The sequence below is a fragment of the Dendrobates tinctorius genome, unplaced genomic scaffold (genome assembly GCF_039654945.1).
Source record: "Dendrobates tinctorius isolate UK_male_01 unplaced genomic scaffold, ASM3965494v1 ptg000120l, whole genome shotgun sequence".
NCBI classification, from domain to species: domain Eukaryota; kingdom Metazoa; phylum Chordata; class Amphibia; order Anura; family Dendrobatidae; genus Dendrobates; species Dendrobates tinctorius.
Genome location: NW_027361788.1, coordinates 36,869,679 through 36,894,811, shown reverse-complemented (window position 1 = coordinate 36,894,811; position 25,133 = coordinate 36,869,679). Strand labels below are relative to the sequence as shown.

The 25,133-nt window shown below is 43.8% G+C and overlaps 1 protein-coding gene across 3 annotated transcripts in view; it reads right to left on the bottom strand.

Moving 5' to 3' along the window:
- Window positions 1-24,193, bottom strand: part of LOC141046783 (beta-1,4-galactosyltransferase galt-1-like) — a 42,830-nt gene extending 18,637 nt beyond the window's left edge. Inside the window, exon 1 of one of the 3 annotated variants that reach the window (XM_073541411.1) lies at window positions 24,031-24,193. The gene's annotated coding sequence lies outside the window, so the exon portion shown is untranslated. Of the gene's footprint in view, window positions 1-23,623; window positions 23,704-24,030 lie in introns of those variants that run through there. The other 2 variants (XM_073541410.1, XM_073541413.1) reach the window with 2 other exon arrangements.
- Between the last annotated feature and the right edge of the window lie 940 nt (window positions 24,194-25,133).

Here is a 25,133-nt window from a genome sequence, read left to right as displayed (position 1 = left end):
ACCACGGCCTAGTATAGTCATTCCAAGGCCTAGTGTAATAACTCTAGTTTTACCAAATAGAATCTGGTTTCATGAAAAACAAATTGTTGAAACTTGTCTAAAAAATAAGTTTCTTTCTAGTTTCACCACTTTGTTTTTTGTGAAACAAGATGCTAGTTGTTAAAAATCGAGTTATTACAGTAGGCCTTGGTATGACTATACTAGGCCGTGGTATTTCACATATTACTATACTACTAGCCCCAAGGCCTACTATACTCATATTTGAAATACCACGGCCTAGTATAGTCATTCCAAGGCCTAGTGTAATAACTTGTAATGGAGCAGATTACATGAGCAGATTACATTCATCCACTCAATGCTGACTTGTATTCCCCATGGACTTTCATTGGGGTTGGGTTTTGAGGGTTGTGTTTTGAGAAAATCACATACTTTGTTTTAAACTAGTTGCACAATTTTCTCTTGAAAAAAAATGGTTTCCTGATTCATGGCCTGCAGCTTTGCTCATTCCAATATATTTCACGCAGACTAGCAATGCTGCATTTTAACTCGTATGTGTATTTACCTGCCCAGGTGTGTGAACATAACAAAATTCAGTTATACATGGGAAGTTTTTTAATTAATTGGAGTTTAAAAAATATAGTGCACTCAGTAATGGTATCAAATAAGGATTTTTATTACCATAAACAACAACATTACACCATTTCATCTTGCCAGTGCACCCGTCCTACATCAGAAATAAAGTAGGCCGCAAATTTGTCCCTCATTTGGCCAACTTCAACGGATGACCTGAGAGTGTGCTGAGTGAATTCAGGCCATGGGTTAGGAGCATCATCGTCCAGTTCAAAGGTCGTGTGCTCTTTAGCCATCACAAAGTTATGTAGAACCACACAGGCCTTCACCACCTCATCGACTGTTTCAAGTTTAAGATTAATGGCCGTGCCCAGAATTCGCCATCTGGAAACAAGAATCCCAAAAGCACACTCGACAGTTCTTCTGGCCCTGGTCAGCCTGTAATTAAAAATTTTTTTGGTGTGGTCCAAGTCCCGGCTGGAGTAGGGTTTCAGTAAGTTTCCGCACATTTGAAAAGCCTCATCGCCAACCATTACAAAGGGCAGTGGCGGAGCTTCGGTGTGAGGAAGAGGCCGTGGCATAGGGAAATTAAATTGGTTGCCATACAACCTCCGGCCCATGTCTGAGTTTTTAAAAGCCTGCGAGTCATTACCACGGCCAAATGCTCCAATGTCCACTGCTACAAACATACATCCGGCATCCGCAATTGCAATGAGTACTATTGAAAAGTACTTTTTGTAATTATAGTACTCAGATCCCGTTCTTTGGGGTTTGATGATCCGTATGTGTTTCCCATCAACAGCTCCCAAACAGTTGGGAAAATTGCATACTGTCCAGAATTTGTCAGCAATTTCCATCCACTTTTCAGCGGTGGGCAGGGGCATAAATTCTGGGCAAAGAACATTCCAGAGAGCCCGGCAGGTGTCAGCAACAATTCCAGACAAGGTAGAGATTCCAATACGGTACTGGAAGTGTAGTGAGGATAGGGTTTCTCCAGTCGCCAGGAATCTGTGAACAGACAAAGAAGTAAAATTAATATTTATGTATATTATTTTTAAAAACTATAAAAAAAAATATTAGTACATTCACGAAAACTAATTACCCAAGGTTTTGAATACTAAATTTACAAAAAAAACATCAGACCACACCCCTTTGTTTTTAAAACATACCGTAGTGTCACCAGTAGCCGTTCCTCAGGAGGAATCGCACGACGGAGCTGTGTGTCCTGTCTCCGGATGGATTGTTGGACACGAGCAAGCAAATCCATGAAACTTTCGTGGGACATCCGGATATAATCAGTAAATTTCTCCGGGTTTGCACGTAGCTCGCTGTAGAGGGTGTGGTATGCCCCACGGCTCTCCCGGAGTTCAACAATCGGATGTATCCACATACGCCGCCGTCTTCGCTGCCTCTCTCTCTTCCTTTGTTCATGGCAAGCAACTGCATACGCCTGAGCCATCGCGATGTCCAAATCCAAGTTGAAGTGAAAACTCTTCCAGCGCAGATCCATGGTCACGAGAAGAATCAAGCAAATGTGAAGAATACTGTAGACAGGGTCTATATATATTAACATACCACACCCACAATGAAGTCCCATTGGTCTTGTGTGTTGTTGAATGGTTGTTTTTTCTTTTTTGTGGGGTTTTTCCAAAATCTGTAAAAAAACGCAAACGCACAAAAAACGCATACAAACGCGCAAAAACGCTGCGTTTTTTTCCTGCATGCGCATTAAAATGCTGGAAAAAAACGCAGCATTTGTATGCATTTTTTTAATGCGTTTTTTTGCGGGAAAAACGCGCTGCAAAAAAAAGCAAGTGTGAAACTAGCCTTAAGGGGGAACTAGTTCATGTGCTTGACAAATTGCATGACTTGGAAGACAGATCCAGGAGAAATATTGTTGGTATACCAGAAGAGGTAGCTGATAAAGACCTAGCCCCCTTCATGTATAATTTTATACAAGCTGTACTTCCCGCTCTGTCTCCAAGGGATCTCCTGATTGACAGGAGTCATAGAATTCCAGAACCTAGGCACATAGATCATGCTCTGCCTAGAGACACTTTAGCCCGTATCCATTTTTTCTCTACTAAGGATGCATTTATACAGAAGATGAGGAAACCTCCTGAATTACTTACTGAACTAAACAATCTGCAGCTATTCCCAGATCTATTGGCAGCAACTTTGACGGGAATACGCTCATATATGCAAGACCCTCAGAGATGGCAACATTAAGTATAAATAGTGATTTAATCCTGTAAAATTGATCATTATGTATGGAGGTCACACGGTGACATGTTCATCTCCTAAACAAGCAGACGATAAGCTGACAAGTTGGAAGATTCCATTGACACCTAGACAGCCGCCTGCAGGGGAGAAAAGAATTGTTCCAGACTGGATTCTGGCCTGACATGACGGAAGAGTCGTGGTCGGGATGACCGGAGCTCGCTGACGGGTCCTTTCTCTGTTTGGACAGAGCCACCCAGCCGCGCCAAGGCAATCTCATGTGGGGGGTCCTACTCTTTATGTTATGCGTTCTAACCTTAGCAGCGCTGGCTTCTTTTTTTTGTATATTGGTATGTGGCTGACCACCACTGTTGCCGTGCACGCTGGGTTATGTTCGCCGTTTTTTCTGTGTTCACTGTGATGGATCTAGGCTGCTGTGCATACACATAGCAGCCCCGCCCTGCCCCAAGCTTTAAATTGTGCACCTGTATCTGAACCTGCATTGCCCTTCATCTATGCTTGCTGGTCGGGCAATGTGTGGAAGCTAAAGCTGACATGTCTGCATTCAGACCTGGTTGGCCTTCATCCGCACTTGCTTTTTCTGGCATCATGGGAGCGATCCAGAAATGCTCAGGTATGGATTGCACTTAAAGTGGTCTTGCTTTTAATGTATCTAGGAGGCCGTAATGGCACAGTGTTTATTAAAAACGTAGAGTAGGACCCCCCACATGAGATTGCCTTGGCGCGGCGGGGTGGCTCAATTGAATTGATCAATTTTTTTGCTAAATACAGTATCTCATTTTGAATGCAGTTAGATATTATGTGTATATGCACTTTATGTTATGCGTTTGAACCTTAGCAGCGCTGACTTCTTTTTTCTTTTTTTGTATATTGGTATGTGGCTGACCACTACTGTTGCCGTGCGCGCTGGGTTATGTTCGCCGTTTTTTCTGTGTTCACTGTGATGGATCTAGGCTGCTGTGCACACACACAGCAGCCCTGCCCTGCCCCAATCTTTAAATTGTGCACCTGTATCTGAACCTGCATTGCCCTTCATCTATGCTTGCTGGTCGGGCAATGTGTGGAAGCTAAACCTGACATGTCTGCATTCTGACCTGGTTGGCCTTCATTCACACTTGCTTTTTCTGGCATCATGGGAGCGATCCAGAAATGCTCAGGTACAGATTGCACTTAAAGTGGTCTTGCTTTTAATGTATCTAGGAGGCCGTAATGGCACAGTGTTTATTAAAAACGTAGAGTAGGACCCCCCACATGAGATTGCCTTGGCGCGGCGGGGTGGCTCAATTGAATTGATCAATTTTTTTGCTAAATATCTCATTTTGAATGCAGTTAGATATTATGTGCATATGCACTTTATGTTATGCGTTCTAACCTTAGCAGCGCTGGCTTCTTTTTTCTTTTCTTTATTTTTTCATGCGCGTCTATTCTGGTAGCCTAAGTGTGATGGAATATATGCTTATAGGATATAATTATGTGACAGGCGGTATATAACCCTCTGAGGCAAAATTAATATATACATTTATGCAAAAGTATTTCACCCACGTTTACAACCATGAGTGTGCAGTTCTTATCGTTAAATGTTAAAGGGCTAATCACCCCTGGTAAAAGGTCCATGTTGTGGAGGGAAGTAAGGAAATCTCAGGCTGACATCGTTTGTCTGCAGGAGACACATTTGCTAGAGAAGGATAACTGTAGGGTTCACCATCCTCATTTCCCACATATATTTTTCGCCAATAACTCTAATAAGAAGGCGGGGGGGGGGTGTATTATGGTGAAGCATACAGTGGCCTTTAAATGCATGCAGAGTTGTGCAGACCCGGCGGGTAGATTTCTGATTCTTGTATGCACCCTTAATGGTGAACCTCACACCATTGCGGCTGTTTATGCTCCTAATGAGGGACAACATTCTTTTCTGAGGAAAGTTTTCAAAAAAATCTCCGAATTGGAACAAGGGGGGGAAAATAGTATGTGGGGATTTTAATCTCCCTATGGATAGAAATTTGGATTGTTCACTAGGAAAACGGCGAAATCGGAGGGAGCTAAGATTGCTAAGATTTCCATACAATTGATTCCAAAGAGATCACTGATGAGACTATGGGCCACTCATAAAGCGGTGATTAGGGGAATTTTACTACAACAGGCGTCCTTTTTAAAACGTAAAAGGGAAAAAAGCAGAAATGACCTTATATTTAGTTTACCCCATTTAGAGTCCACAAATAAGTCTAATCCTTCTCTTGCTGTTTCAAAAGAAATTTTCCAGATTAGATTTAAACTACGTGAAACTTTCCTGTCTATATATGCCCATAATCTAAACAAATTTAGAACTAAATTATATGCCACAGGTGATAGGGCGGGTGCCCTGCTAGCTCGTATAGTTCGTCATAGGAAAGTGAAATCTAGAGTGGAATATTTAGTGGATTCTGAGGGACGGATTGTTAGAAATCCGATTGAAATTGTAGAAGTATTTTCCAAATACTATACCCATCTTTATAATTTAAAAGACGATACATCTACTCTGCAACCTGATCAACAAGAGATTGAAGATATTTGTCTATCAATTAATTTGCCCCATATTTCCCCAGATCAATTAACGCTTTTGAATGCCCCTTTCACTGAGGAAGAAGTTCAATTCTCTATAAATGGATCGCCCGCCAGGGCTGTGGGGTACTCGGTACCGGGCCGGTATCTCAGAGGGAAGTGTCACAGTAGCGGTGACCCGGTCCGTGGCCCTGGGCATCCATGTAAAAGGGGTAGAGTGATGGGGATAAAGTCATTGAGATGATTCGTGATGCCACCTGTGGTTTCTGGTCAGTTTGACCAGCGCTGCAGGGTTGCTTCTCTGGGACAGATGGTGTGGTGCAGCAATGATGTTGTAGCCCTCCACAGGCAGGACTGTAGTCCCAGGGCAGAGTAGATGAGGTTGGCAAATGAGGAGATAGCGTGGAGAAGTAGATGGTGCAGTGTCTGGCACAGAGATGTAGCAGTGCTGAGTGGGTTGGCGCAGGAAAAAGGCAATGAGACAGCTGAGTGCAGTTCCAGTTCTTTTACTCACGTTCTTGGCACAGACAGGTGCCCGCTTTAATACTGCGATCTCCAGATCAGGGGCTCAGCCAACTCCCAGGCAGATTGGATTAACCTCTCCAGCTCTCCCTTTCGTGTGCCTTCTCTGAACATCTCCACACTAGCGCTTGTGCGGAAGTACTTGTAGTTGTGTGTTAAACCCAAGTTCCTCCTTTCAGATGTTCATTTGAACTCTACTTGTATGGCAGACAGCTGTAGCCTGCTTTGGGGACTCCTTGCTACTAAGTCCCGGCTCACTTTCGTTGCTGTTGTGCCCCCAAGTCTTGTGTGGGAATAAAGTGGTGACAACTTCTATTCCTCCAGTGTCTTCTGCAGGACTATAAGTATCCATACAACCTCGGGGACGGGACCCCGGCCATGCGCTTAGAACTTGAGGAAGGGCTCCACTCTGACCCTAGTCCTTAGTTCTCTTCTTCTCTTTACGTTCCACACTAATATTTCTTCCTTCTGGAGAATCAAGCTTTCTAGTTCTCTTTCCTGTGCCAGCAGCTTCAGGTCACTGAAGTCTGCTGCAGCACCTCCTTCACTCCATCCCTCTCAGGGGAGCTTCTCTCACAGACTGAGCTAGTCCTAATATTCTCCCACTCTCTTGTGCAGTCTAAGCTCCACCCACCTCCCAGCACTCTTCCTGTTCCAAGCAGGGAGCCACCAAAGGTGTTTTGCTACACTACTATGTTGTGTGGGATGCAGGTGTTGGAGGCTGGTCAGGTGTTCCCATCTTACCTGGAGAGTGGGATACTACACCTCAGGAGGAGGTGCAGTACCTCTGTGGCGACTGAACCCTCAGGGGCGCCACATAAACCATACTATATGATATGGGGCCCCTGGTCCAGATGGATTCTCAAATGTCTATTACCGATGTTTTCAACAAGATTTGATTCCCTTTCTATTACTGTTAGGCATCAGATTCCTGCAGCTGCACAGCGGGAATCCAGAGCCATACATCCAGCGGTCTCCCATTCCTTTCCGACCGCTCAGGGACTTGCACAGCAATCTCGGCGATCCAGGCGCCCTGCTCAGACCAGCTCTCTGGGTCTGGATGTTGCTGCCACCTCGGGACCAGCAATGGTAGCGCAACCTGCTTTGTAGGAAACCACTCCAGAAGCTAGGTCCTCTCGCCGCGCTACTGGGCATGCCCACGGGACGATCTCCCAGTGGGCAGCACTTTCTGGCGTCCGCGGTAGCAACGCCGCACGCACGGTAGGTCAAGACGGACACCGACCTCTGCCTTGGGCCGTGTCCTGTGACCATATACCGTGTGTGTACACCAGCTGAGACCTGTGAAGCTAACAGGCTCGGCACTTATGCTTTATTGGTACTAAAGCGCCTCTGTGAGTTTAACAGAGTCCGCTCTGCGCACCTCGGGTGACGTTTAACCCGAGCCCAGTATACTGCCATATAGCGAGTCTGCCATTACTCAGCAGCGGTTGTTACACCTACTGCACGGTGGACCCCGAGCGGCGAACGCACTTCCTATTATTTATATTTAGTGCGTTCCGCCATCCCTAACAATTACGTATATTTACAGCGTGGAGAGAAACGGGCAAAGTGTCTAAGCCCGGGTTGGAGGCTACGATCACTACCCTTCCTAAACCGGGGAAATCCCCACGGTCCCAGGCAATTTTAGACCTATAGCACTTTTGAACTGTGATGTCAAGCTATTCACAAAGATTCTAGCGTCACGTTTGAAATTGATTATTCCATCACTGATCTCTCCGGACCAGGTAGGGTTCGTGGCTGGACGCAAAGCAAAAGACGGTACAAGGAGAATGCTGGATTTGATAAGGTTGGCGGAGCTTTCTGGTGTCCCCAGTGCATTCCTGTCACTGGATGCTGAAAAAGCATTTGACAGGGTGCACTGGGGATATTTACGGGCTGTCTTGACTAAATTTGGCTTTGTGGGTCCCATTTTCTCAGCAATTAGTTCTATGTATTCGACTCCCTGTGTAGGGTACTGTCGTCAGGTTTCTTGTCTGGAATCTTCCAAATAAAAAATGGAACACGACAAGGTTGCCCCCTATCCCCCATTATGCTTGCACTATGCATGGAACCGTTGGCTGGGTGCATAAGATCAGATTCCAATATCTCGGGGATCACAGTGGGCCCGGTAACACATAGTGGGACTTAATGCGGACAATGTCATAATCTCATATCTGAGAATATTGGGCCATCATTCTCAGCTGTCATGTTCGTGCTGGAGGAATTTGGTAAAATATCATATTACAAACTAAACCCTACGAAATCCTTTATATATCCAGTTGCAGTCCCAGAGGCACTGCACAGATCTTTCGAGAGTAGATTCCCCTTTAAGTGGATGCTGGACGGTATCCTATACTTAGGAATTACACTAACAAGCTCCCAAAATGTAGTGGATAATAACTTCTCTAATCTAGCTAAGACTATTAAATCAGAGTTAAACTTCATAATATTATGACCTCATGGATAGCGAAAATCAATATCTTTAAAATGATAATACTTCCCAAAATTATCTATTTCTTTAGGTGCATCCCTTTTAAAATTCCTAATAGGATTATCCTGATGCTTCAACGAATGGCCAATTGTTATATCTGGGCACATAAGCAGCCAAGGATCGCGAGTAACCTATAATATTATCCATATGATCGTGGAGGGATGGGCATACTGAACCTCTTAGCATACCACAGAGCATCTGTTCTAACTGGACTCAGGGACTGGTGGTATTTGGACAGGGACCACAGATGGCTTCAAATTGAAATATTCTGTGCTAAAATGAACTCTCCTCGCCTAGTTTTGGAAGCTGAGGCTATTAAGATTAGCCGGTATACACCAGGTTTGCCAACAATGGTAGCCGCATTACAGTATTTGAGGAAATTAGCCTCGTCCTCAATCAAAATCCCCCTAAGTATTGTGTCTCTGAGAGCTCTTGAGGCACATATTCCATATATACTGTAGACTTACAAGTGTGGATAACGGCGGGGATTAGGAACCTTCAGGACTTGATGGGGAGCTCGGGGATTCTGCCCTTTGATCATTTAGCATCCAAACACCCAGGTATACACAGATATTTCTATCAATACTTACAAATACGCCATCTTTTGTCAACTTCACCGGAATCACCCTTTTTTACCTCCAAATTAGATCGCAGAGCTAATGGATACTTCATAATACCAGAATCCGTCCCAAAAGGAGTGTCCATCCTATATAGGGCTCTGAATGATCCTGATTTGGATATAAAACTTCCTTATATGTCTCTCTGGGATCATTCACTGGGTATATCCCTGGAGCCGGGGGCCTAGAGGGATGCTCTGGGAGAGGTGTTACGGGTCTCATCATGTCTTAACCATCTTGAACAACTAAAAAAAATTCACCTTCGTTGGGATAGGTTTCCGGTACAAGTGGCTCAATTTGGTCCGGACCAATCCCCATTATGTTGGAGGAGATGGGGGCTTCGGGGGACACTAGAACACATGTGGTGGGACTGTCCAGCTCTGAATAATCTATGGAAGGATATTGCCAGATTAATACTAGAAGTCCTTGGGGCAGACCTGACACTGTCTCCTAGCATGGTAATTTTACATATTGGAACAGAGGGGTTTCCGCATATGATTAGGGGAGCCTTATCTCACATACTGATAGCAGTTAGATTGCTAGTGGCGGCTAAATGGAAATGTGCTACAGTTCCGACCATTACAGAAGTAGTTGAAAAAATTAACTTTCACTGTGAACATGAATTAGCCCTTACTAGTGTTGAGCATTCCGATACCGCAAGTATCGGGTATCGGCCGATACTTGCTGTATCGGAATTCCGATACCGACTTCCGATATTTTTTCAATATCGGAATCGGAAGTTCAAAGTTGATTGACAGCCTGACGTCATCATGATGCGCGGTGTGTGCGCATCATGATGCGCCGTCATTTCGGCCTTCCGGGGGTCTCTGCCGGCCTGCCGGGGGGCTGTGTGGACTGCCCGGGGTCTGTACCGGCCTGCCGGTGGTCTGTGCACCCTGTGGGGGTCTGTACCGGCCTGCCGGGGGGCTGTGCCGGCCTGCCGGTGGTCTGTGCACCCTGTGGGGGTCTGTACCGGCCTGCCGGGGGGCTGTGCCGGCCTGCCGGGGGGGCTGTGCTGATGTCCGGGGGTCTGTGCAAGCATCGTCCGATGGGACTACAAGTCCCATCTGGTGATGCCTGCTACCATGACAGTGATTGACACATTAGCCAATGATGGGACAGTAGTAGTCCCATCATCCGGCTAATGTGTTAAATGTTAAAAAAAAAAAAATACTACATACATACTACATGCATGCTACATACATACTACATACCACATACATACCACATACATATATACTACATGCATGCTACATGCATGCTACATACATACTACATGCTACATACATACTACATGCATGCTACATACATACTACATGCATGCTACATACATACTACATGCATACTACATACATACTACATGCTACATACCACATACATACTACATACATACTACATGCTACATACATACCACATACATACTACATGCTACATACATACTACATGCTACATACATACTACATGCTACATACATACTACATGCATGCTACATACATACTACATGCTACATACATACTACATGCATGCTACATACATACTACATGCTACATACATGCTACATGCATGCTACATACATACTACATGCTACATACATACTACATGCTACATGCATGCTACATACATACTACATGCTACATACATACTACATGCTACATATATACTACATGCTACATATATACTACATGCATGCTACATACATACTGCATGCTACATGCATGCTACATACATACTGCATGCTACATGCATGCTACATACATACTGCATGCTACATACATACTACATGCTACATACATACCACATATATACTACATACAATACATTCATACAATACATACATAGACATACAGTACATATAACATAGAGTAACATACTTACCAATACTTGTCACATTGTTCCCCGAAGCCATTGTCTTTTACGGAATAAATATTAACATAACAAACCACAAAAATACTCACCCACGATCCGAAGCAGTCCACGAGTGTGTCCCACGACGATCTTGGGTAGAGAACTGCAGCATCAGCTGTTGCTGCCGTTCTCTACGGGCTGCAGGAATCCAATGACGGAAGGTAGGTATCCTTCCGCACTGTATTCCTCCGCCACTTAAAAAAAAAAAAAAGTCCCTAGTCTCACTTTATGCCATTGCTGCGTGTGGTCCCTTAAAAAAAAAATGGTGATGTAAAAATGAAAAATCGCTGGTCAACTTTTAACCCTTATAACTTCCTAACAAAAGGAAAAAAAATTTGGTTCCAAAATTGTGCTGATGTAAAGTAAACATGTAGGAAATGTTACTTATTAGGTATTTTGTGTACCGTATCTCTGTGATTTAAGGGCATGAAAATTCAAAGTTGGAAAATTGGGACATTTTCAAAATTTTCACCAAATTTTTGTTTTTTTCACAAATAAACACAAGTTATATCAAAGAAATGTTACCACTAACATGAAGTACAATATGTCACGAGAAAACAATCACCAGGATCTATGGAAGCGTTCCAGAGTTATTACCTCATAAAGGTACAGTGGTCAGAATTGTAAAAGTTGGCCTGGTCATTAACACGCAAACCACCCTTGGGAGACACAAGTCTATTGAGAAAATCCACACATAAAATTCAGCCTACCCGCAGGAGAAGTTGAAATGTTGCGGATTTTAAATGCACATCGCAGATCAGTTTGCGCTGAGTACAGTGGGCGCGAGATTTCTACAAGTCCCATCCACTTTGCTGGAACTGTAAGATGTTCATTGTGGGAACAACTTAAGTGAGTTATTTTATGCAGCCAGGTGACTGAATTTCTCCTGTAACTGGGACTAATATACCAGCTGCAGTCACAAGGAAAATCAGGTAGTAAAAAAATATTTGAATGTTGAAATGTCCATCCTCCCTCCCCCCAAAAAAAATCAAATAAAAAAGGCACTGCTGATCCATGTTGTTGTTTCAAGTACAAACCCTGTCGAAAAAAATATATAATACTTAGGGCTCATTCAGACATCCAGTTTTTTCAAATGAGTGCTATGATTTTCACAAATAGCACTCATTCACATGTCCGTGATTTTTTGCACACAAAGCTGTACAGAAAATCACAGGGGGCAGAAACGATTTTTATCCAAGGGTTGGATCAAAATCTGCACTGCAAGTCTACAGGTCTGGAAAAATCGGACTGCAAGTGCTGTCCGATTTTCACGGACTGTCAGAATGAAGAAGGTGGAAACATTTTTCTTTTTCAGTTTCTCCATGTACAAGAAAATCAGTTGACACTCGATTCAATCTCTGGTCAAAGTCTGATCAGATTCTGATCAAAATAATCAGTCCTATTTTCTCGTAAGCAAGAAAATCGGACTTCTGAATGAATGCTGAACAACATGTAAGACAAAAGTTAAGATGAATAAAAGGAAAGTATAAATATAACATAAATTTGCATACCAGGTATAAATTAAGCAAATGATGCAAACATTGTATGCAAATTGCCTCTTCAATATATTAAATTTCCCAGAGGAGCATTGCACGGTGAATAAGCCTCCTTACCTTGACAAGCCAGAGCTGGTATGTCACTCTCCACAAGGAGAAACCTTACCCCTTAGACCGCAAACATTGTATGAATTCCCAAACATTAAATGTTTTTAAAGCCATATACAAAATAAAATGAAATGTGCTTGGTCATAAAATGGATAAGAAATGTTATCCGCATGCTGCAGATTTGAGTGTGGAAATTGACTTGCACTCTAGATTTTTAAATCTGTGTCAATTCTTTAAGCAGATTTTCGCTGTGGTTTTTATCAGTTGCAATGAATAGGGTGAAATCTGCATTTAGTACATACATTTGGTACAGTGCTATAGTAACTCATAGCAAAATCAGACAGTAAGAGGGTCTACACAGATTTTTTATACAGTCATGTAATTCTCTAAAGATTTTTTACATGCAGTTTTCAATTGTGTTATTTTCTCCACCGAAGTCAATGGAGATAAGGAAAAGTGAAACAAAAAAAATAATTGCATTGGGCAAACTGTGGACTATAATCACACCAGAAAAATGTATAATTGCATTCGGAGCAATTGAACAATCAGAAGAAACGTATAATAGAAACCCATGCACCACTTCTGCATTTTTACCCACTCCTGGTTTTGGCTTACAAAAAAACTCACCAAATATTCAATATGCGCACGTGGCCTTAGTTTATTTTCCCACAATGAGTTTTTGTTAACTTTTTGACGCTGCATAATTATGTCATATTCACCTATATAACTGTAATGACCAGGCTGAACGTTCCATGCTATCCAACCCCACACGATGTCCGCAGCCGAAGGAATTATGACACACACCAGTCTCGGGGATAACCGGTGCTTTTACTTCAGCAGGAATGGGAATTATAACTTGGAACAAATAAGGAACAGTCTCTCATGGGTAGTCCACGGCAATTACAGTTCACACTTTTTTAGATGCTGAGATGTGATTGGGGTCTGGAGCTTTAGGAGCACTGGACAGTGTCTTATGGTATTTTACAGAGGGAGGTAGACACAGCAATTAGAGGTTACAGACCTGTACTTTGGGTTATCTCCACAGTGTGTCACGGCATGTGCACAAGTACTTCTAGGTGAATGTAGAAACTGTGGTGAATCCTGTCAGCAATACTTTATATGTGGTGAATTCCTGTCATAAATACTTTAGATGTGGTGAATCCTGTCATAAAGACTTTAGATTGATTTCTGTACAGGATAGAGGGAACTCAGGCTTTTAGGCCTGCAAGAGATCTTGAGGTAAAAACCTCCTCCATGTGTGTTCTGCTCTCCCTGAAGGCATCCCTCAGACTAAAGAACATTCTAGCCTTGCCTGGAAAACAGCTCATCCTATTGACCATGTGACTAGGAGCTGGCCAATAGGAGACCGAATTCACATCTCAGATCTGTCACGGTCACGTGTGTTTGGACACAGCGAGTACTGCAAGGCGAACCCATAAGACACCCGTGACCCTGGATACATCGCCTCCAGTGGGGCGAATTTAAATAAAACATGCAGCTGGATACGCCACCTCCAACTGGCGAATTTAGGTATACACGTAAATCTGGAAACTCCGCCTCCAGTAAGGCGAATTTAAATAATAAAGGGGGAACCTGGGTAACATTAACAATGGTGGGCCCTGCGATAGGGAATAGGGAAGTGGAGACCTCCTGAGCTCCCCTGAGCCAGTGTCCCTGCACTCCTAACATTCCCTATGCCGGTTCTGCACCGGGCGCGCAACAGGAACCTACAAACCCTAGCTCGTCCTGACCTAAACCCTCACTAGGGAATTGGTCGGTGCGGAAACTAATCCCACCACTGCACTAAAACACACATTAGGAAAGATGACAAAACAGGGGAAACACCACTTAGCTTTGCCCTGTTGCATACGCTCCTAGCAACAGAGCCCACCACCTGTGTGCATCTTCTCCACCCGGATCCATCACCATAACTGGATCCTTCACCATAGTGCAGCCTTGGAGCAGAGTCCACCACCAATTGCAGAAGTCCAGTAATAGAGTCCCAAAGATGAGTTCAGCTCCTGCCCAAAAAGTCAAGCATGCTTGAGTCCAGCTCTCAGCAACCAAGTCCCGCATGCTGAGTGCAACTCTCTCCATAGTCGTCACTCCACCAAGCCATGCAAGGACTTCCTGCCAACACCATAAACTGGGACTCCTCCACGCCATGCCAGCCCTTCTTGCAGACCACCTAGCTGCCACTCGTCCCCTCTGGCTGGACTGTGCAGGACTCATGTTCAGCTCCTTCATTCACCCAGGCTTCCTTGTGAATGACTAACACACAATATCACCAACAGTGATTGATACACCTGGCACTCATTTATAGAGCATTCACACCTGTTACTTAATCACGTGCACTTAACCAAAGAGCGATACCACTTACCACCACCGGGGCAACCCAGAATGAACGACACCACGTGCAATAATTCTAATAGCCACCGGGGGCAATCACATCACTTTGGCATCTAGCCAAAGGAAAAAAAGTTCACTTAGGCCGGTTTCACATTAGCGCTTTTTAAGCGCACGCACGGCCGGGGGTAGCTCCGCCCCCGAGCCGGCTCTCTGCCCGGCGTGCCCGCCCCTTGCTTGTAGCGCCGCCTACTAGCGGACAGCGGCGCCTGCGATCGGCGCACCCTATCTTTAGCATAGGGTGCGCAGATCGTGCGCAGGCCGTGCGCTAGTTGCGCTTTGACCTGCGCTGCGCACTTTTGACGGTGCGCCGTGCGCGCCAAAATCCGAAAAGTTTGATTTTGGCGCGCACGGCGCACCGTCAAAAGTGCGCAGCGCAGGTCAAAGCGCAACTAGCGCACGGCCTGCGCACCATCTGCGCACCCTATGCTAAAGATAGGGTGCGCCGATCGCAGGCGCCGCTGTCCGCTAGTAGGCGGCGCTACAAGCAAGGGGCGGGCACGCCGGGCAGAGAGCCGGCTCGGGGGCGGAGCTACCCCCGGCCGTGCGTGCGCTTAAAAAGCGCTAATGTGAAACCGGCCTTATCCATTTAATTTGTCAGATCCATGCTGGATCATGACAAGATCCTTACAAAACAATAATTGAGTCATTATACACTTTCACCATTAGATGGCGACAGAACACAGCAAACGAGAAATGCATTGCATCTAAAATAAAGGTGACTAAAAATGGAGAATAAGGCCGGGGTCACACTAGAGAGGAATACGGACGAGTGAGAGGCATTAAAAGCACGCATTACACACGGACAAATGATTCTCTATGGGGCAGCTCCCAACAGTCGTATATTTCTCACCCGTATTCTACGGTCCATGCCAATCGCAGCATGCTGCGATTGTCAGCATAGTACACCAATGAAAGTCTATGGGTGCGCTAAAAATACGCATTACACATGGACCACACGTGACTTGCGAGAAATACGCACCCAGTGTCTTTTTTAAAATCCGGCAATTCAGTGCGCTATGCAGTAAACTCACACTGACAGGTTTAATAAAGAAACAAAAGAATAGATATATACACATAGAATACAAATATATATATATACAGTACATGTCATTGAGACACACACATATCTATATATATATATTTATATTTCACAGAGTTCTTCATAGCAGAATAGCCGCTAATTCAATTGCCGGCTTCTGTCAAATCATTCCCCAACCCGACATGAAATGACACATGGTTTACATACAGTAAACCATTTCATTTCATGCTTTTTTTTATATGTCCCTGACTAATAATTAGATGAGGGTTTGTGTGCAAAATTTTGGAGATGTAGGTGTTATTTTAAGGGGTTAATTCATTGTAAAAAATGTGTGGGCTCCCGCTGTGATTTGTCAACCAGAGAGGTTAAGCAGGTGAGTGAGGGCAGATTTTAATAGCCATGAAAGGGACCATTGTTTTTGGCCCCCCCGGCTACAAAAATCTGCCCCCAGACACCCCAGAATTGGCGCATCTATAAGATGTGCCAATTCTGGCACTTATCCTCTCTATTCCCATTGCCCTGTAGCAGTGGCGAATGGGTTAATATAACAAAGGGTTAATGTCACCATTCGATTGCAAGGTGACATTAAGCCGATTAATAATGGAGAGGTGTCAATAAGACACCGATCCATTATTAACCCTATACTAAGAAAGGGTTAAAAACCACACACAGACTTTAATTAAAAAGTCATTTAATGAAATAAATACCCCAAGTTTTTGACAAATTTTTATTAGTCTGATAATCCCAAAAAAACCATGACCTTCAAAAAAAAACCATAAAAAATGACCAATATCCTTACCTCTCCGCCTTTCAGTCATGTTCCACGCTGCAATCCATCAGAAGGGGTTAAATAGTTTACAATGAGGACCGGTGCTAATGCGACCAGCCCCACTGTAAACTACTACTAAATGAATTGATTCAGCTCTGCACAGCCTCAATGGCTGCCTGTAGATGATCTAATTACCGTGGGAAAGTTTCAGACTTTTTTCCCACGGTCATTAGTTCATTCACAGATCAGCCGGGGGACTCCTGCTGACGTCACTGAGGCTGTGGGGAGTCCCCGGCTGATCTGTTTAGTTTACAGTGGGGCTGGTCGCATTAGCACCGGTCCTCATTGTAAACCATTTAAATTTAATAAATAGTTAATAAATTAATAAAAATTTGTCAAAAACTTGGGGTATTTATTTCATTAAATGACTTTTTAATTGATGTCTGTGTGTGGTTTTTAACCCTTTCTTAGTATAGGGTTAATAATGGATCAGTGTCTTATTGACACCTCTCCATTATTAATCGGCTTAATGTCACCTTACAATCGAATGGTGACATCAACCCTTTGTTATATTAACCCATTCGCCACCACTACAGGGCAATGGGAATAGAGAGGATAATTGCCAGAATTGGCACATCTTATAGATGCACCATTTCTGGGGTGTCTGGGGGCAGATTTTTGTAGCCGGGGGGGGGGCAAAAACAATGGTCCCTTTCATGGCTATTAAAATCTGCCCTCACTCACCTGCTTAACCTTTCTGGTTGACAAATCACAGCGGGAGCCCACACATTTTTTACAATGAATTAACCCCTTAAAATAACACCTACACATCCAAAATTTTGCACGCAAACCCTCATCTAATTATTAGTCAGGGACATGTAAAAAAAAAAAACATGAAATGAAATGGTTTGCTGTATGTAAACCATGTGTCATTTCATGTCGGGTTGGGGAATGATTTGACAGAAGCCGTCAATTGATTTAGCGGCTATTCTGCTATGAAGAACTCTATGAAATATATATATATATATATATATATATATGTTTGTCTCAATGACTTGTGTGTATATATATATTCTATGTGTCTATATCTATTCTTTCTTTTCTGTTAGAAACCCTGTCATAGGGCTCCATTATATGTCCATTTTCCAAGCCGGCGAGAAAATCTCGGCATACGGATTACATACGGATGCTGACATGCGCAAAATACGCGACCACACCTTGCTTACGGATGACATACGGAGCACTATTTAGGGGTCATTCATCCGTATTACGCATGTAAACTACGGACCGTGTTTTGCGTCGGTTAGTGTGACCCCGGCCTAAGGCTAAGTGCACACATACTTTTTTGCCCTGCCGATTTTTCCGCGCAGAATTGAAGAAATCAGCAGGTCAAATGACCTGCATTTTTCCTGCGGATTTTTTCTTGCGGTTTTCTTGCGGTTTTTGTGTGGTTTTCCCCTGCAGATTTCCCCCTGCGGATTTGGAGAATGGAGCAGGTGGAAAACCGCACAAAAGAAGTGACATGCTGCATATTTTGAACCACAAGAAAACCGCTCGGAAAAATCTGCAGCGTCTGCACAGCGATTTTTTTTTTTTTATTGATTTACATGCTACTGTACAACACAATGCGGATATGCAGCGTTTCTGCGCGGTAAAATCCGCTGCGGATCCGCTGGATATCTGCATCGTGTGCACATGGCCTTACAGCTCACAAATAATGTAGGGAGCCAGCTGTAGTGTACAAAAGCTACTCACAATTCAGTATTACTTAAAGGAACGGACACACTCTGGACTGGGTCACTACATAACCACCAACCGAATCTTAACTGAAGCAAAAATCGAATGAATACGACACACATTACAAGTGTAGCTTTTTTTTGTATGCAGATTTTGTTTCATATACCTTGTAAATAAAAACACTGTACAAACATGCCCTTAGATTATGATTACATGTGGATTTTTAGCTGCAGAAAATAAGCAATTTCTGCAGAAAGTAAGACAATTCAAAAATCATCTTCTACTGATTTCAATGTAAAATGTGCAACTTAGGCTGGTTTCACACTTGCGTTTTTTGCGCTGTTTTTTAGCGCAAAAAAACGCATGCGTTTTTTTCCCATATCTTTTACATGGGTGCGCATAGGTGTGCATACACATGCGTTTGTACGCGTTTGTATGCACATGCGTTTTTTTGTAGTGTGCGATTTTTTGTGCGTCCGACTTGCCCCCAAAAATGCATGCGCGCGCAATGTCTATGGGTGCGCATACGGTGGCATTGTAATGCGCACGTATGCACAAAAAAGCATGTGTTTTTAAAAAACCGCACCAAAACCCGTAAAAAAACGCACAAACGCATGATGCGTTTTTTTCATGCGTTTGTGTGCGCAAAAAACGCACAGCAGAAAAACGCAAGTGTGAAAGTAGCCTTAGGCAATGTGCACATATTGAGTATTTGGTGAGTTTTTTACCCCAGTATTTGTGAGCCAAAACCAGGAGTGGAACGGTCAGAGGGAAAGCATAATAGAAACATTTGCACCACTTCTGGATCTTTCACCCACTCTTGGTTTTGGCTTAGGCTAGTTTCACACTAGCGTTTATGAGCGCAGCGACGGCCTGCGCACGGCCGCCGCTAAGCCCCGCCCCCTGCCGCGCCCGCCGGTAGCTCCGCCCACCGGCGCATGACGCTGCATGCGCCCTGCGTCCCCTATCTTTATCACAGGGGGCGCAGGCCGTGCGCAGTATGCGTTTGGCGGCGCATGCGCCTTTTTGACGGTGCGCCGACGCAACCAAACTGCAGCAGGTTGCGTTTGGCGCAGGTCGGCGCACCGTCAAAAGGACGCATGCGCCGCCAAACGCATACTGCGCACGGCCTGCGCCCCCAGTGATAAAGATAGGGGACGCAGGGCGCATGCAGCGTCATGCGCCGGTGGGCGGAGCTACCGGCGGAGGCGCGGCAGGGGCGGGGCTTAGCGGCGGCCGTGCGCAGGCCGTCGCTGCGCTCATAAACGCTAGTGTGAAACTAGCCTTAGACATACTGAGGTAAAAAACTCACCAAATACTCAATGTGTGCATGTGGCCTTAGGGTTGTTCAAAGGGCATTTTTTTTTCCAACAGGGTTTTAAAAATATTTCACTGGTGGTTGGACTGGTCCGGTGCCTACCTCTTACATGGGGAAGGGGAATCTACTGTATTTATTACTGATAAGATGAAACAAAAAATTCTGTAGCATTTTCATTACCAAAGCGCAAAGACAAAAATGAGATCTACTTTACAAGATAATGAAGGTAACGTCTAGGAGGAGAGCAATATCTCCATTACAGCAGGCTCCATGTTGTAATTATAACTACTGCTGCACCTGTGAAGAGTAGTGTTGAGCATTCCGATACCGCAAGTATCGGGTATCGGCCGATACTTGCTGTATCGGAATTCCGATACCGACTTCCGATATTTTTTCAATATCGGAATTCGGCATCGGAATCGGAAGTTCAGTTGATTGACGGCCTGACGTCATCATGATGCGCAGTGTGTGCGCATCATGATGCGCCGTCATTTCGGGCCTTCCGGGGGTCTCTGCCGGCCTGCTGGGGGGCTGTGCCGGCCTGCCGGGGGGCTGTGCCGGCCTGCCGGGGGGCTGTGTGGACTGCCCGGGGTCTGTACCGGCCTGCCGGGGGGCTGTGCCGGCCTGCCGGTGGTCTGTGCACCCTGTGGGGGTCTGTACCGGCCTGCCGGGGGGCTGTGCCGGCCTGCCGGGGGGCTGTGCTGATGTCCGGGGGTCTGTGCAAGCATCGTCCGATGGGACTACAAGTCCCATCGGGCGATGCCTGCTACCATGACAGTGATTGACACATTAGCCAATGATGGGACAGTAGTAGTCCCATCATCCGGCTAATGTGTTAAATGTTAAAAAAAAAAAAAAAAAAAAAAATACTACATGCATGCTACATACATACTACATGCATGCTACATATATACTACATACATACTACATACATGCTACATACATACTGCATGCTACATACATACATACTACATACATACTACATACATACTACATACATACTACATATATACTACATACATACTACATACATGCTACATACATACTGCATGCTACATACATACTACATACATACATACTACATACATACTACATACATACTACATATATACTACATACATACTACATACATGCTACATACATACTGCATGCTACATACATACTACATACATACTACATGCATGCTACATACATACTACATATATACTACATACATACTACATACATGCTACATACATACTGCATGCTACATACATACTACATACATACATACTACATACATACTACATACATACTACATATATACTACATACATACTACATACATGCTACATACATACTGCATGCTACATACATACTACATACATACATACTACATACATACTACATACATACTACATATATACTACATACATACTACATACATGCTACATACATACTGCATGCTACATGCATACTACATACATACTACATACATACTACATATATACTACATACATACTACATACATGCTACATACATACTGCATGCTACATACATACTACATACATACATACTACATACATACATACTACATACATACTACATATATACTACATACATACTACATACATGCTACATACATACTGCATGCTACATACATACTACATACATACTACATGCATGCTACATACATACCACATACATACTACATGCTACATACATACCACATATATACTACATACATACAATACATTCATACAATACATACATAGACATACAGTACATATAACATAGAGTAACATACTTACCAATACTTGTCACATTGTTCCCCGAAGCCATTGTCTATTCCGGGATAAATATTAACATAACAAACCACAAAAATACTCACCCACGATCCGAAGCAGTCCACGAGTGTGTCCCACGACGATCTTGGGTAGAGAACTGCAGCATCAGATGATGCTGCCGTTCTCTACGGGCTGTAGGAATCCAATGACGGAAGGTAGGTATCCTTCCGCACTGTATTCCTCCGCCACTTAAAAAAAAAAAGTCCCTAGTCTCACTTTATGCCATTGCTGTGTGGGAATTTCCCACACAGCAATGGCATAAAGTGAGACTAGGGACTTTTTTTTTTTTAAGTGGCGGAGGAATACAGTGCGGAAGGATACCTACCTTCCGTCATTGGATTCCTGCAGCCCGTAGAGAACGGCAGCATCATCTGATGCTGCAGTTCTCTACCCAAGATCGTCGTGGGACACACTCGTGGACTGCTTCGGATCGTGGGTGAGTATTTTTGTGGTTTGTTATGTTAATATTTATCCCGGAATAGACAATGGCTTCGGGGAACAATGTGACAAGTATTGGTAAGTATGTTACTCTATGTTATATGTACTGTATGTCTATGTATGTATTGTATGAATGTATTGTATGTATGTAGTATATATGTGGTATGTATGTAGTATGTATGTGGTATGTATGTAGCATGTATGTAGCATGCATGTAGTATGTATGTAGTATGTATGTAGTATGTATGTAGTATATATGTAGTATGTAGTATGTATGTAGCATGCATGTAGTATGTATGTAGCATGTAGTATGTAGCATGCATGTAGTATATATGTAGTATGTAGCATGTAGTATGTATGTAGCATGCATGTAGTATATATGTGTTATGTATGTAGCATGTAGCATGCATGTAGCATGCATGTAGTATGTATGTAGTATATATGTGGTATGTATGTAGCATGCAGTATGTATGTAGCATGCATGTAGTATATATGTAGTATGTATGTTGCATGTAGTATTTATGTAGTATGAATGTAGCATGTATGTAGTATGTAGTATGAATGTAGCATGTATGTAGTATGCATGTTGTATGTATGTAGCATGTAATTTTTTTTTTTTTTTTTACATTTAACACATTAGCCGGATGATGGGACTACTACTGTCCCATCATTGGCTAATGTGTCAATCACTGTCATGGTAGCAGGCATCGCCCGATGGGACTTGTAGTCCCATCGGACGATGCCTGCACAGACCCCCGGAGCCTGCACAGACCACCGGCAGGCCGGCACAGCCCCCCGGCAGGCCGGCACAGCCCCCCGGCAGGCCGGCACAGCCCCCCGGAGCCTGCACAGCCCCCCGGCAGGCCGGCACAGCCCCCCGGCAGGCCGGCACAGCCCCCCGGAGCCTGCACAGACCACCGGCAGGCCGGCACAGACCACCGGAGCCTGCACAGACCCCCTGGCAGGCCGGCACAGCCCCCCGAAAGGCCCGTACAGACCCCAGAGAGGCTGTACAAGGGCAGGAAAGGGTTTTTCTTATTCCGATACCGGAAGTCCCATAGACTTGAATGGGACTTCCGGTATCGGAATCGGCGATACCGATACTTTTTTTAAAGATCGGCCGATACCATCCGATACGATACTTTGAAGTATCGGACGGTATCGCTCAACTCTAGTGAAGAGCCAGGGGATCACATGAGGATACTTTGCAAAACCTCCAGGACTCTGGAAGGGGCTCAGATTCTGAGTACTAAAATCCGATTTGTGCAAACCTGCAATGTAATATTATACAAGGTGAGTTCATTATTATGCAGCGTGCTTACCTTGTATCTTCTAGTATTATATATATATATATGTACTGTTATCTTACACTATATAGTGAAGCTAATGGCCCATTGGGGGAGGCATGGATCAATTTTATCATTGCTATGGTTAAGGCGTTGTTCAGACGAGCTCGTAAAAAAAAATTGTCTGATTTTCATCCAGAAAAAAAACAATTTTTCATCTGTTAGCTATCTGCATGACCTTTTTTTATGCATCAGCAGTGAATAAAATGTGTAAGGTCAAGTACAGTTTCCTATGCTAAGAATTGCAATGTTACCTTAAACATCAGATGGCATACAGAGTTCATACATTAAGGGAGGATTTTATTTTCCCGCAGACCCGTAGATTTAAATAGGCAAGCCTCATCTGAATTTTGGAAGAGACTAGTGCATACTGCATTTTTTTATATAGGTTTAATCTCTCCAATTGGGGAAAAAAAAGTAATCTAAACTGCTCTATTGAATAACATTGAACCAAGCCGTGTCAGTTTTTTTTTTCCACAGACAAGTGGAAAAAGACACAAGAGTTTGTGTCACTTTTTTTTCCATGTAGACAAAAATGACTTGAAGACAATATGTTTGTTTTCCCCATTTACGGCTGAGTTTTATGACCCTAATTTTGTCTCCGATGTAGTTTAAAAAAAAAAAAGGGAAAAAAAAGCAAAATAGCTCTGTCTGAACTTACCCAGTTACCCGAAACACACAAATACTTTTTGTGGAAATGGATCAGTGGTAATTTCTCACTGCATTTTTTTTTTTTGCTGTGAATCAGTTGGGCATACCATTAGTGCAACCTGTGCAGCCGTCACTGAGGCCCAAGTGATAAGGGTGCCCATTTCTACCTGTAAAGCAGGTGGAGTTGTGCATTATGATGATCTCTTGGACTGCAAAGGGGCCATATGCTGGTATGCACAGGGGCCTCTTCTGTCTGTGTATCTTACCCTTTGCAATGCATAGGGTGAAATATGAATCAAATATGCATTATCCATGCTAATTTTGTTGCTGGTCTGGATCCCTATTAGCTTTTTCCTGTCATGTGTGGACGTCTTCTGTAAGTAGATTTCCACGTTCAGGTTTTTGAAGACAAAGCCAAGAGTTAATTGGAAAAATTCTCAATTTTTCTTTAATGGTATGTACACAGTTACTTTTAAGCTGTTTGCACGCGTAGCATTTTTTTTCCGCCAAAAAAAAGCATCCCATGCAATCCTATGGCATTCTGCACATGCTGTGCTATTGCTGCGTATTCTTCTGCGTTGGAATCGCATCGTGGAAAAATATGCAGCATGCTCTTTCTTTGTGCGGAATCACGGGAATTCTGCATACATAGGAATGCATTGTTCCGCTTACTTTCCGCATGTGACTGTGCCCACCATGCGCAAAGTAAGCGGAAAATGTGCGGATGGTTCCCAGGGTCTGGAGGAGAGGAGATTCTCTTCCAGGCTCTGGGTACCATATCCCTGTAAAAATAAGAATTAAAATAAAAAATTGTGTTATTCTCACCTTCCAGCATCCCTCGCAGCGTCACCAGGCCTCAGTGATGCTCCCGGCAAGTCCCGTTCCCAGCGATGTCTTGCGACAATGACCTTTGATGACGTTGCGGTCTCGCCGGGAACGCTGCGTGGGACGCTGGAAGGTAAGAATAATGATTCTTTATTTATTATTTTAAACTTTATATCTTTTTACTACTGATGCCGCATAGACAGCCTCAATAGTAAAAAGTTGGTCACACTATATTTGACGAGTGTGACCAACCTGTCAGTTTTCCAAGCGATGCTACAGATCTCTCTC